This window comes from Oncorhynchus masou, unplaced genomic scaffold, assembly GCF_036934945.1.
Source record: "Oncorhynchus masou masou isolate Uvic2021 unplaced genomic scaffold, UVic_Omas_1.1 unplaced_scaffold_3090, whole genome shotgun sequence".
NCBI classification, from domain to species: domain Eukaryota; kingdom Metazoa; phylum Chordata; class Actinopteri; order Salmoniformes; family Salmonidae; genus Oncorhynchus; species Oncorhynchus masou.
Genome location: NW_027009508.1, coordinates 30,447 through 41,187, shown reverse-complemented (window position 1 = coordinate 41,187; position 10,741 = coordinate 30,447). Strand labels below are relative to the sequence as shown.

At 44.3% G+C, this 10,741-nt stretch overlaps 1 pseudogene; it reads left to right on the top strand.

Moving 5' to 3' along the window:
• Positions 1-1,106: 1,106 nt before the first annotated feature.
• Positions 1,107-9,459, top strand: LOC135534165 (plexin domain-containing protein 2-like; annotated as a pseudogene).
• Positions 9,460-10,741: the final 1,282 nt, after the last annotated feature.

Genomic DNA, 10,741 nt, shown 5'->3' with positions numbered 1-10,741 from the left:
TGTTCTATATGTCTGGACCACAATAACACTTCTATGTCTGCTGATGCTAGTAGAACACTATGTGACATACTCTATGAGACTCACAAACATGTCTTCCTCCATCATAACTGCCCCATAACGTCTGGGTTGGGCCTGCCAGTGTGAAGAATGTGCGGCAGCCTTTCACTCTCTCCTGCGAAAAGAGGGGGGAGTTTAGGTGCACTGCTGTCCCTGGCAGGATGATTGAGGGAAGGTGGATGTTTGTTTTTCCCAGGGAAGAGAGGTTAGTATGCTGTTTGTGTCTGTCACATGTTGACACTGACAGGCAGGCAGACGTAGGCTAGTATATAAAGATGGGTTTAGTTCCAAGGACTGAAGACATTCAGTCATTGTCAACCTCACATGGGAGATTCCTGGGCCCTTTTCAAACACTGGTGAGATGAAACATAACCAGCACACTATGTTACAGGGAGCCCCTTCTACTCTCCCCAGGGTCTCCCATCCTGGTGTGCAGGGGTTGGCCCTCTCTAGATGAGAGTCAGATCTGGATCAAATACATTATGTGTCAAATACTTTGAAGTGTACGCTTGATTTAGCTTGACCGGAATTCAGGGTAGTTTGCATTGGTTCCATTGTATTAGGCAATGAAAGGCCTGTCCCAGAACTCTCTAGAGACAGCAGGAGCAGTAAAGATTCTCTGAATGATCTGCTATGAAAAGCCAACTGACATTTACTCCTGAGGTGCTGACCTGTTGCACCGATCGACAACCACTGTGATTATTATTATTTGACCCTGCTGGTCATCTTTGAACATTTGAGCATCTTGGCCATGTACTGTTATAAGCTTCACCCGGCACAGCCTGAAGAGGACTGGCCACCCCTCATAGCCGGTTCCTCTCTAAGTTTCTTCTGGCATTTCTAGGGAGTTTTTCCCAGCCACCGTGCTTCTACACCTGCATTGCTTGCTGTTTGGGGTTTTAGGCTGGGTTTCTGTACAGCACTTTGAGCTATCAGCTGATGTAAGAAGGGCTTTATAAATACATTTGATTTAGGCTAAATCAAGCACACCTCATGTATCTGAATGTGTTTTTGTTTGGTCCAGGTCTGGGAGTGTGTCTGAGGACCAGGATCCTCCAGCCAGAGGTGGAGGAGGTGGCTGGCCATCCCCAGGCCGGGTGCCCCGAGCTGGGCCAGTGACGACCGCCACAGCCACTACAAGGACCAGGATGACCTACTGACTGAGGAGAGACATGACAACAGCTCCCAGATTGAAGTAGGATCAACAACAACACTTTCAAAGGCCAGGAGTTTTCCTGACATCATGACCAGGACAGTAATAAAGTCTGGGCCCTAGTTAATTAGACCCCAGGATGTTTCCTGACATCATGACCAGGACAGTAATAAAGTCTGGGCCCTAGTTAATTAGACCCCAGGATGTTTCCTGACATCATGACCAGGACAGTAATAAAGTCTGGGCCCTAGTTAATTAGACCCCAGGATGTTTCCTGACATCATGACCAGGACAGTAATAAAGTCTGGGCCCTAGTTAATTAGACCCCAGGGTGTTTCCTGACATCATGACCAGGACAGTAATAAAGTCTGGGCCCTAGTTAATTAGACCACAGGGTGTTTCCTGACATCATGACCAGGACAGTAATAAAGTCTGGGCCCTAGTTAATTAGACCCCAGGATGTTTCCTGACATCATGACCAGGACAGTAATAAAGTCTGGGCCCTAGTTAATTAGACCACAGGATGTTTCCTGACATCATGACCAGGACAGTAATAAAGTCTGGGCCCTAGTTAATTAGACCACAGGGTGTTTCCTGACATCATGACCAGGACAGTTTCATGTTGTGTCATATCGACATGATATAGAACTCTACACACTCTACATCTCACTGTCATCTCAAGCTTGAAATGATCTCTCATTGTTCATCACATATTCAGGACTTATAGTGTATAACATCTAACACGGTGTTTCCCAACCTTGGTCCTCCAGTACCCCCAACAGTACACGTTTATTGTAACCCTGGACAAGCACACCTGATTCAACTTGTCAACTAATCATCAAGCCCTCAATGAGCTGAAGAGGTGTGTTTGTCAAGGGCTACAACAGGGTTGTAAACAACTGAATTCTAACACGAATGTTGTTTATCCCAGGAAACACTGAATGCTAACATAAATGTTGTTTATCCCAGGAAACACTGAATGCTAACATGAATGTTGTTTATCCCAGGAAACACTGAATGCTAACATAAATGTTGTTTATCCCAGGAAACACTGAATGCTAACATGAATGTTGTTTATCCCAGGAAACACTGAATGCTAACATGAATGTTGTTTGTCCCAGGAAACACTGAATGCTAACATGAATGTTGTTTATCCCAGGAAACACTGAATGCTAACATGAATGTTGTTTATCCCAGGAAACACTGAATGCTAACATGAATGTTGTTTATCCCAGGAAACACTGAATGCTAACATGAATGTTGTTTATCCCAGGACATGAACCATAGCTACTACACATCTAAGATCTACGGGGCTACAGAGACTGCTGGTAAATATCTGTGGGTGGACATAGATCAGCTGGACCCAGGAAGGGGAAGATCCACGGCCTGCTGTCCAACACACACAGACAAGCAGCGGTACGCAGCCTTAGGGCAGAGGATCTCAAACCATCAAGGATAAGGGCATGCTCCTGTTTAGTGGATACTGTCATGACAAGTCAGCGCCTAGCTCTGCAGCCAACTGCTACCTGTATGACTTCTACAATATCAGTGATGATCACTCATACCTTGTGGCACCTTGTCTTGTCACTGAAACTCATCTTTGTTTTTGTTATTTTTCTCCTTTCATTTCTCCTTTCAGAGTGTTCATCTGTCCTTTGACTTCCCGTTCTATGGTCACATACTGAGAGAGATCACAGTGGCAACTGGTGGTATGTCAAACTCTGATGAATGAGAATGAATATGCGAGAGACTACCACCATTATAAGGGACCTCCACCATCACTTCCTGAAATAAGGGCTGTGTGTGTGTGTGTGTGTGTGTGTGTGTGTGTGTGTGTGTGTGTGTGTGTGTGTGTGTGTGTGTGTGTGTGTGTGTGTGTGTGTGTGTGTGTGTGTGTGTGTGTGTGCCCCCTCCATCAGGTTTCATCTACACAGGCGATGTCATCCACAGGATGCTGACGGCCACCAGTACATCGCCCCTCTGATGGCCAACTTTGACCTCAGTATGTCCACAAACTCGACCATCAGTTACTTTGACAACGGTAAGACATATAGACATAGAGCCAAACAGGCAATTGTGTCTCGATAGATGTTAAGTCCTGCTCAGTCAATCAAAGGATTTCTAGAAAAGTAAAGGGCAACTAACTTTATCTATGTGCAGTGAATTAACATAGCTACTGTCTTTGTGTATCAAGCACAGCCTTGGTGGTTCTAACCAGCCCGTGTGTGTTTCTCTGTCTGTCCTCTAGGTACAGCCTTGGTGGTTCTAACCAGCCTGTGTGTGTTTCTCTGTCTGTCCTTTAGGTACAGCCTTGGTGGTTCTAACCAGGCTGTGTGTGTTTCTCTGTCTGTCCTTTAGGTACAGCCTTGGTGGTTCTAACCAGGCTGTGTGTGTTTCTCTGTCTGTCCTTTAGGTACAGCCTTGGTGGTTCTAACCAGGCTGTGTGTGTTTCTCTGTCTGTCCTTTAGGTACAGCCTTGGTGGTTCTAACCAGGCTGTGTGTGTTTCTCTGTCTGTCCTTTAGGTACAGCCTTGGTGGTTCTAACCAGGCTGTGTGTGTTTCTCTGTCTGTCCTTTAGGTACAGCCTTGGTGGTTCTAACCAGGCTGTGTGTGTTTCTCTGTCTGTCCTTTAGGTACAGCCTTGGTGGTTCTAACCAGGCTGTGTGTGTTTCTCTGTCTGTCCTTTAGGTACAGCCTTGGTGGTTCTAACCAGGCTGTGTGTGTTTCTCTGTCTGTCCTCTAGGTACAGCCTTGGTGGTTCTAACCAGGCTGTGTGTGTTTCTCTGTCTGTCCTCTAGGTACAGCCTTGGTGGTTCTAACCAGGCTGTGTGTGTTTCTCTGTCTGTCCTTTAGGTACAGCCTTGGTGGTTCTAACCAGGCTGTGTGTGTTTCTCTGTCTGTCCTTTAGGTACAGCCTTGGTGGTTCTAACCAGGCTGTGTGTGTTTCTCTGTCTGTCCTCTAGGTACAGCCTTGGTGGTTCTAACCAGGCTGTGTGTGTTTCTCTGTCTGTCCACTAGGTACAGCCTTGGTGGTTCTAACCAGGCTGTGTGTGTTTCTCTGTCTGTCCTTTAGGTACAGCCTTGGTGGTTCTAACCAGGCTGTGTGTGTTTCTCTGTCTGTCCTTTAGGTACAGCCTTGGTGGTTCTAACCAGGCTGTGTGTGTTTCTCTGTCTGTCCTTTAGGTACAGCCTTGGTAGTCCAGTGGGATCAGGTTCACCTACAGGACAGTGTAAGTCAAGGCCCATTTACCTTCCAGACCGCTCTGCACAGTGACGGACGCATCGTCTTCGCCTACAAAGAGGTGACGCTCCTCTTCCTCGCTAACTATTACTTATTCTAGAGAAGTAGAGCTATTTGCCATTAGCTTTAATTGTAATGAATGTGTATACCTCATTGTCCTGTGTGTAGGTTCCCATTGACATCAGTGAGATCAGGTCAGTGAACCATCCTGTCAAAGTGGGCCTCTCAGACGCATTTGTGGTGCTTCATGAGATTGAGCAGATACCCAGTGAGTACCATAATGTCTCTGTGTACCATAATGTCTCTGTGTACCATAATGTCTCTGTGTACCATAATGTCTCTGTGTACCATAATGTCTCTGTGTACCATAATGTCTCTGTGTACCATAATGTCTCTGTGTACCATAATGTCTCTGTGTACCATAATGTCTCTGTGTACCATAATGTCTCTGTGTACCATAATGTCTCTGTGTACCATAATGTCTCTGTGTACCATAATGTCTCTGTGTACCATAATGTCTCTGTGTACCGTAATGTCTCTGAGTACCATAATGTCTCTGTGTACCATAATGTCTCTGTGTACCATAATGTCTCTGTGTACCATAATGTCTCTGTGTACCATAATGTCTCTGTGTACCATAATGTCTCTGTGTACCATAATGTCTCTGTGTACCATAATGTCTCTGTGTACCATACCATAATGTCTCTGTGTACCATAATGTCTCTGTGTACCATAATGTCTCTGTGTACCATAATGTCTCTGTGTACCATAATGTCTCTGTGTACCATAATGTCTCTGTGTACCATAATGTCTCTGTGTACCATAATGTCTCTGAGTACCGTAATGTCACTGTGTACCATAATGTCTCTGTGTACCATAATGTCTCTGTGTACCATAATGTCTCTGTGTACCATAATGTCTCTGTGTACCATAATGTCTCTGTGTACCATAATGTCTCTGTGTACCATAATGTCTCTGTGTACCATAATGTCTCTGTGTACCATAATGTCTCTGTGTACCATAATGTCTCTGTGTACCATAATGTCTCTGTGTACCATAATGTCTCTGAGTACCATAATGTCTCTGTGTACCATAATGTCTCTGTGTACCATAATGTCTCTGTGTATCATAATGTCTCTGTGTACCATAATGTCTCTGTGTACCATAATGTCTCTGTGTACCATAATGTCTCTGTGTACCATAATGTCTCTGTGTACCATAATGTCTCTGTGTACCATAATGTCTCTGTGTACCATAATGTCTCTGAGTACCATAATGTCTCTGTGTACCATAATGTCTCTGTGTACCATAATGTCACTGTGTACCATAATGTCTCTGTGTACCATAATGTCTCTGTGTACCATAATGTCTCTGTGTACCATAATGGTATCAGGATGGTACCATAATGCTTCTGTGTGCCCCCCCCCCCCCCACATCACTGGTCCTCCAGTAAGATTAGATCTGACTGCAGTCTGACCACCATTGACCACCTTCTCATTATGCCAGATGTTCGCAGGAGGACCATCTATGAGTATCACAAAGTGGACATCCTCAAGTCCAAGATCGCCAACTCTACAGCGGTTGAGATGCTTCCTCTGCCCAGTAAGTTTATATCCCCGTTTATACCTTGTTCTAACGTGTCCTGTGTCCTGATCTAGTCCACATTCTTATTGTGGCCACATTTTCAGACGTGCGTCTACACATGGTGTTAAAATGTGTCACTTATCTGTCCACTGTGTCCACATTTTGACCTGCTTTCCTGGTCTCTCCCTGTATGTAAATCATTTGACAGATATTCCTTCAAAATAATATTTATTTATTTTAAGACATACTGTATATTGATGCCATAAGTCAATTGTGCCACGTCAATGGTTTTAGAGGGCCTTATACAGTGGGGCAAAAAGTATTTAGTCAGCCACCAATTGTTCAAACAGGTGCCATTAATACAGGTAACGAGTGGAGGACAGAGGAGCCTCTTGAAGAAGAAGTTACAGGTCTGTGAGAGCCAGAAATCTTGCTTGTTTGTAGGTGATCAAATACTTATTTTCCACCATAATTTGCAAATAAATTCATAAAAAAATCCTACAATGTGATTTTCTGGATTCTTTTTTTCATTTTGTCTGTCATAGTTAAAGTGTACCTATGATGAAAATTACAGGCCTCTCTCATCTTTTTAAGTGGGAGAACTTGCACAATTGGTAGCTGACAAAATACTTTTTTTGCCCCACTGTATATTGATGATTTGAATGGTTTCACTCTCCAGATTCGAATACACTTGTAAGATATCCAGATACAGTGGGTCCCTGGTACCTTTGGAGGTGTTCAGGAAGATCTGATCACAATCCGTCTTTAACTGTCTACAACCAGTCCAAAAATGTTGGCACAATCAGAATCAGGGCAAAGGACACATGTTAGAACTAGGCATAAAGGGGGCTTAAGTCTACAGGGTTCTTTATATCTATCAGTTATATCTATGGTAATTATTATTTGTGCTGGGCTAGAGCAACTTTTGGTGTACTAGGATCTCACTTTTTTTTCTCTTAGCTTGTCTTCAGTTCTCCAGCTGTGGACCTTGTATGTCATCTGAGATCGGCTTCAACTGCAGCTGGTGCAGCAGACTGCACAGGTAAAAGTCCAGGTCAAGTTTGTTATTGCCATTTGTAGGTACAGAATGCATACAGTGGAATTTCGCTGTGACAAGAGTTCAAAGAGAAATGTAACAACCTATCTCTCCCAAATCAGCACCGTGTTGTGTCCTAATGGTTGTTCTGTTCTGTTATTTATAACAGGTGTTCCAGTGGCTTCGACCGGCATCGTCAGGACTGGGTAGATAAGGGCTGTCCTGAAGCGGTATTGAACAGTTCACTATTCACTTCATTTGTTTTCTTCTGCCTCAAGGAAACTCATTCAAAACTGGAAACTAATTCACGTTGTCTTGATTTCACAGGGGAAAAACCAGAGCTGTGTTCAGATGGTTCACACCAACACCACAACATCTTACAATGTGCCTAACACTCACACTACAACCACTCCAGTTGCCATGACAAGAACAGTGCGACAGCGGACTACCACCTCCATCACCACAACTCCCTCCTCTACCACCACTACCACTGCCACTACTACATCCAGAGCCAGACCTAGCCCCCCTGTCACCACTGCCCTGCCCTTCACCAGTGCTCCTACGGTGGGTAAGTAGTAGTACCCCTACCTGGCCTTTTTGATCAAAACACAATTACCATTTTGTGTGATGGGATGTGTGAGTGACATTTACCAAGCCATTTTACAGTTACTTAACATTTACCAAGCCCTGGTGGGTTTACAATGACTTAACATTTACCAAGCCCTCATGGGTTTACAATGACTTAACATTTACCAAGCCCTGGTGGGTTTACAATGACTTAACATTTACCAAGCCCTCGTGGGTTTACAATGACTTAACATTACCAAGCCCTCGTGGGTTTACAATGACTTAACATTTACCAAGCCTGGTGGGTTTACAATGACTTAACATTTACCAAGCCCTGGTGGGTTTACAATGACTTAACATTTACCAAGCCCTCGTGGGTTTGAAATAGAGTAGAAACACATTCCAGTTCATTCCTGCTTACACAATCCAATGCTTTGAAACCCTTGATGGGAAGTGAACAAGTGCACACTTCAGGTATAAGGATGGAGAATGGGAGTTGGGCTGCGGTTTGTGTTTGCTCTAGCTGCTCAGGGACATAGAGATGACGAGGGTCCGGTCTGCAGCTATTTCCCAGCCTGCTGTCAGATAATTGTGCAGCCGCTTATACAACGCAATGACAAATACTACACACTGGCACCATACTGCACACGTGGATCTTATCTGCTGAATGATGCCTCTCACTAGGTATCTGTCTATGTCAGTCTGGGGAGGATGGAAGGTATTTTCTCATCGTATACTGTTTATGAACACAGTACATGCCTATATGGCTCTGGGATAAACATTAACTACAGGCCTCTGACTTGCCTCAGAAAGCTGGTGACCAGTTTTGATTTAATTTGACCCTCACTCATAAATATGTCTTTTTTCTTTCAGATGACACTAAGTTTTCCCTGCACACAGAAAAAGAATCGCGTAAGTGGTTGCCAATCTCTTGCATGGTTCCAACATTCTCATGAATAATACATAATACACTTTTGAGACTGTTATATTGGTTTCATGACACTGGCAAGCTACATAAAACACACCTAAAGCATTTTTATTAAAACAAATATTATTTTGACCCAGATATGGAAGACAGCCCAGCAAACAGTGAAGATTCCTACAACGTTAGGTAACGTTTGTTACTTGTACTCCTCCAGCTGCTGAGGTGGACGAGCCAGAGGAGGAGCAGAGAGGTGCGCCTGCAGACTGGTCTCCTGGTGGGCATCTCGCTGGTCATGATCACCATGGCAGCAGCCGTCATAGCAACGGTGTACATGTACAACCACCCGACCTCAAGCGCCAGCCTATTCTTCATAGAGGTAAGTAGGCCTACTGCCCCCTGCTGGCCTGGCTGGCACTCACAAACATTTGTATGTCTTTATTTACAACTTGATTTGGTCAGGGAAGTCACTGAGAGTACATCTGATTTAATGTATTTTTGTTAAGGCTTAACACATTGTGACATTTAGGTAATTGAAGACCTTCATCAGACAATGTCAGACATTGTTTTTGCCTATATGGAGTAGTTACACATTTTGGGGAAGCTCCTCTAATACAGTTTGTTTAGCACAAATCTCCTTTCAGTTCTTCTGCCTGTGCTTCCCACAGAGGCGGCCCGCACGCTGGCCAGCCATGAAGATGAGTTTCTGTCGCAGCTCAGGGAACCCTGCGTACGCCGAGGTGGAGGATCCAGGGCTGGAGAAGGACGATCTGGTGGTCATCGACCCCAAACACACCTTCGTCATCTCCGGCCACGACCGCAGGGAGAGCTTCATGGACAGCAAGGATGGCTTCATCGTCCCCAACCAAAGAGAACGGTTCCTGTCAGACCATTGCTGACCGGACCTGACTGGATCTAAACGGATCTGACTGAACCGGACCTGGCCAAAACTAACCAGACCTGACCATTCAGGAGGCTTTGGGGAGGAACTAGTATTTTATACTGTGGAAGGAGAATGTATACTTCGCTACCTTGCATTCTAACTAAAGTGCATGAATAAAGGAACAGACAGGATTTGTAAGAGACCATATTCAGACACTTAGAGGACAAATGGAAGTTTGTGGGGGAAAAAGCTTATTTTGTTGTTTAAACCAACACGTTTGGGCCTTCAGTTCTACCGTGGAAGTGGAATTCCTTAATTCCGTACAAACGTCAAGGTTCAGAGCTGCTGAGGAAGAAAAACTAGCTGATTTTTAAAAACAATTAAATATATAAGCTAAGAATGTCATCAGCATGTTGACCAGGTTTTGTTTTTCCTGGTGGAATGCACTGCTACAGCTGACTGGAGATGGAAATGGCAGTGCCTCACGAGAATCTCAGGTCGACTCAGAGTGACTCAACTCAACGACAGCTACAGGACAATCTTGAAAAATGTGCTGATGATTCTCTACTGTACATATGCTTAACCTGCTGTCATTTTCATGACATTTGAAACATGTGTGATTTGTGTGAGAATGCTGTGATTGCAGAGGACAGGACACATAATAAATTAAACTGGACAGATGAATTAACCTATACCTCTCAGGTAATTTAGTCGTGTTTACTAAATGCAGGTCTAAGTGCGGGTGGTGGAGGTAGAATGCTGTGGAATGTCTATGGAAAACAAAGGCAAGAGCACTGTTTGGGTGAAACAAGTGGATGTTAGAAGATGCTCCTGGAAGCACTCATTGGAACATAAAGGTTGTGTTTAGAGAGTCAGCCCAATTCTGATATATTTTCCACTAATTGGTCTTTTGACCAATCAAATCAGATAATTTCACATCAAATATTCTTCAGCGCTGATCTGATTGGTCGATTGACCAATTTAGTGAGATTTTTTTTTATTAGAATTGGGTTGCCTGTCTAAATGCAGCCAACAAACTATCAAAGTCTGTTTCGATAAAGATGGCCTTTACTTCTCTAGTAAGAAGTCCTGGGAAGATTTCAATTACATACTCCTCGTGTCCTCTCTCCTCATCTACATCTCAAAAACCCATTGGAGGGGTGGGAGAGAGGACACGAGGAGAGAGGACACGAGGAGTATGCAATTGAGATCTTCCTCCTGTGTTCAGGTCCAAGGCTCCATCAGGACAGGAGGAATGTCGACACTGGTGCCACTTCCTCGGCTCAAAAACACAAACT